Below are 4,218 nucleotides of genomic sequence, written 5' to 3'. Positions count from 1 at the left end.
CCGATATCATCCAAGATGGCTGACAAGGGAGGGTCAAATGGTAACCCAAGGGGGGTGCTGGGAAGGAGAGAGGAGTTCCCGTTCAAAGGTTCATAGGGAGGGCGGGACTTCCAGCTGTCAAAATAAGTCATGCCGCCATCTATACTACTTCTGTGGCTGTCTGTGGCTGGACCGGAGGGTTGGACCTGGGTTTCTCTTCATTACGAATACATCTTTCGCTGCCCAGGTGCCCACATGCCTGACCTGCTTTTCAGCTGGATCACAGCTCCGCCCCAGCAGGGTAGAGCATCCAAAAATGGTACAAACTCATCCACGTATTGCAGTGTTTCCGGGAGAGCTGGCATACTGAGCGAGAAAGTCAACACTGACAGTGTGGCGAGAGACATAATGTATGTGCTCTGTAATGTCATTGCTGTCAGGTGAGAGATTTCTATGATGTCATCGCTGATATAGCAGTGAAGTGAGAGGAAGAGGAAGGGATAGCACGTGTGTGGGCTCACTGGCTGCCTCAGCTAGAATGGGTGAATGAGAGAGTGCAGGAACGGAACGCAGGAAATATACAATTGTATGTGACAGGCCGCTGTCTGTCACGGCACGGCTGCTGCTGACGTCTGCTGATGAGGTGCTCATGTGCCACAGCTGTGTTGTCACTCCCTCGCTAACAGGCTGTGGACTCACGGTTGCGGGCAATGAGCACCGAGGCGATTGTGACGTCAGTGGCAGCTGTGCCTTCTCTATTTAATCCCTCTCCTTCCCAGATGGAGGCAGCTAACCCGCTGAGAAGGAGGACTGACACTCCCAACCCTGACTGCCCGGAGCACCCTGTTTTGTGTGGATGTTTCGTTTTGGTTGTTTTTACCCCTTGTATTTTGTCCCGTTTACCCTGTGAACCACAATAAAGCCCGGACACCAACGGAACCAGAGATTCTCTCCATCCCTGTGTCTGGCTTTTACATTGTATTATGCATATTCTGAATCGATTTGTAATGTATATTCATGATTTATTGATTGAAAGAGTTCTGTTTCTTCTGGCTAAACTTGTTTGCACATTGAATATTGAATTGTAGTGTCTGTGTGTGTGTGTGTGTGTGTGTGTGTGTGTGTCACTAGAAGTCCAGCACACTATCCATTGTGGCACAGAACCACAAAACTGTACGACGAAGATACTCTTCTGCATGCCTGCAGATGACTGGGCGTCTCAGCGTGATTTGACAAGTAGCATTTACAGTTGTGTTTTTTAAATCCCTGTCTCGCTGATTTTGAGACGGATGGAAATGATGGGTTCTTCTATTTGGTAAAATGGCTTTGCTCACTCGAGAGGCAGCCAGGTTAAGCGGGCAATAATGCACAAGTAGCTCTGTCTTGCGAATCTTGGAACTGTCCATTGGACGTACACGGCGTCAGTCGTCAAGAAATGTCAAACAAGGAATGCCCACAACGATGGTGGGATAGAAAGCCACGGGTGCAAAATACAACGGCTTAGTAGTCCATGGCCTTAAGTACAAGGCCACCTGATCCAGCTGTTCCCGGAGATGCAACTGACACGTTGCATGACTGACAGTGGCTAGGAAAAGAAGCAGCGTATGAGGTCTTGATAGTCAAGCAAGGATTTGGGACAAAGTTGGCATTCCAGAAAAGTAAGAAGTGAAGGCATCAGCGAGGCACTTGACTGCAAGATACCTCTGGCTGTCACGAGGAAGCCCAGCAAGCTCTAAGTTTCATGAAGTGAGCACTGACTCTGGTGGGACTCGAACCCACAACCTTTGAATGACCACTGCCCTTTTCACTAGAAGTCCAACGCGCTATCCATTGCGCCACAGAGTTGTCACCATACTGTTCTGCACACCTACTGATGACGGGGCATCTCAGCGTGCTTGTACAAGTAGCATTTTCAGATGTGTTTTTTAATCCCTGTCTCGCTGATATTGACACAAAAGGAAATGATGGGTTCTTCTTTTAGATAATGCGGCTCATGTTGACTTGACTGTGAGGGGAAGTATTTGTCAAGCACACTGTCTGTGTCTGTCTGGCTGTCTGTGTGTGTCTGTGCTTGTGTGTGTGTGTCTCTGTGTGTGATGTGGGACAGTGCCCTGTCTGAGTGCCAAATATATTATATTCCCACCATTGTTGCAGCAAGATTGTGTAACCCATATATGAATTTAAGCTTTGTGTATGGCTCCGGAGAGGACAGGTACAGTAGTTCTGTGCAGGTGATTTTTAGAAAAACATTTTCATCCAAGGACATAGAAAGAACATAATGTAAGACACAGGAGACGTGTGTGTTAAAGTTTGAGGTACCTCATTACCATCATCTAGTTGCCCAGAAACCAAAGGGAGTCCTCTTGTATATGATAGCAAGTTCTTTAGAAAAACTTTAGATGTGTCTTGCCCAGTGACCATCTCCGGAGCGCTTCGTTGTAGCTCAATAAACTTTTTTGGTATTATTTCAGTTAAATCAGGTCCTGATTATTCCTTGTCCGCCTGTTTATTGAGGGAGTAAAATTTGTCCCTATTAGTGCGTCTGTGTCTGTGTCTCTGTGTGTGTGTGTCTGTGGAGGGTTGACATTTTTGATATCCATAACATCAGAGCAGATGAGCTGAACATGTTTCTCATTATGCACACTGGGCACACTATATTGAATAGCGATAACACTACACACATATGAACACCAAATTATTGCTGAATCTATAGTTATGTTAACTCTGAAAATGATAAAATGATCATCTGAAACACACAACAATAAAGCAACGAACATCATTCCACAAAGCAAAGCGAGCACATACAAGGATACTGTAAATTGTAACTGTACGCATACACTAATGTACAAGCACAATGACCATGAACTCAGACCCAATTCTTGGTGGGGGGGGTTTAAGACTAGAAAAGTCACTGGTGCCATCACTGGTATACATTGATTACAGATCGGGCCCTGTGTTCAGTGTGGCCACTGCTACCTACCTACATACCAGAGGAGGCTGGTGCATAGAGGTGCGAGAGAGCAGTTCTGGATCAAACACACCTGCTGCTGCGCTCTGCTCTCCAATGCGCACTGCAGGTCAGTCTCAGGACCAGACAGTGCGCAGTAAGTTGACCATTGAAATACTCTTGCTGTGCTGGATTTTATTTCTGCTATGACACTGACAATTTGATGAATGGTGATAGCTAGTTTAGGGTTACCATACATCAGAGGAGGCTGGTCCACAGAGGCAGAGGAGGTTGCTCCTCCTCTATCTTTGAGTGTTTAGCTGTTACTGTTTCTTCAGTTATATTTGTACTATATTACCTTGTTATAGTGTTAAAATGTATTTTCATTTAATAGTGTGGTTTTTCAAAGTAAATATTTTTTATATACATTAATCATATTAACTAAAACAAATATGATTTTCTTTTTAGTAAAAATAATACTAATCGTTAATGTTATTTATTGTTTGTTATTGATTGTTAAAAAAATATGTTTTAGCTCACAAGTTTTTGTGTTCTTTTCTTGGTAAATCATTTTAGCACCTTTTTGCCATGTATTGAACAAATAAGTGCTGTTTTTTATTTGACCTATTTGTATATATTTGCACAGTATATAATGTTACATAAGGGTCCAGGGATTGAATGTTACACTCATAACTTATTGTTCAGACATTAATACATAGATTTTGTTTTGCATGTAAATACTTGTTTGACGTCATAACACTTTGTTGTAAAAGGTACTTCTTAACATACAGTGTTAAAGATGCATTCTAGTGATGTTGGGGGGAGTTGTGTACCCATTCTCTCCAGTCAGGCATTTTCTTTATTTTTGCATATTAAGGGGACCCTATTTTGTTCACTAATACCATTCCCTCTTGCACTGAACACATGCTCAAGGAATGTGTCCATATTGAAGCACTTTTGGGGGTGAGGCAGGTGGAAAAGTTGTCTGTATTGTCTTGTGTTCATGGCAAGAAGGCATCACCGTTGTCTATTGTGTTCATTTTAAAATACATTTGTCACTAGCAAATGGTAGCAAATATGGTGGTACATTAATGCTGGATTGTTATGAATAGCCCAGCTTATCCTTGTAATTTGCTTCAATCTTGACTTACAAACTGAGTTTTTAAAACCAATTTTAAAAGCATGCCCCCAGACCCCCCTAGCAGACCTCTCTGTAATAATCATGGCCTCCTTATGGCCCCCGCCCCATTTTCAAAATCCTAGAATCAGTGAAATGATTTTTGTCCTGTTTT

General features: G+C 43.2%; 1 non-coding gene across 1 annotated transcript; it reads right to left on the bottom strand.

Annotated features, from left to right (window-relative positions):
• Positions 1-1,733: 1,733 nt before the first annotated feature.
• trnar-ucu (transfer RNA arginine (anticodon UCU)) lies at positions 1,734-1,824 on the bottom strand. Its single transcript is given in 2 exon segments — positions 1,734-1,769; positions 1,788-1,824. It is a non-coding gene; the product is annotated as a tRNA-Arg (tRNA).
• Positions 1,825-4,218: the final 2,394 nt, after the last annotated feature.

The sequence above is a fragment of the Amia ocellicauda genome, chromosome 12 (assembly GCF_036373705.1).
Source record: "Amia ocellicauda isolate fAmiCal2 chromosome 12, fAmiCal2.hap1, whole genome shotgun sequence".
Taxonomy (NCBI): Eukaryota; Metazoa; Chordata; class Actinopteri; order Amiiformes; family Amiidae; genus Amia; species Amia ocellicauda.
Note: the sequence above shows the minus strand (reverse complement) of the source record. Positions and strands in the feature narration are given on the sequence as shown.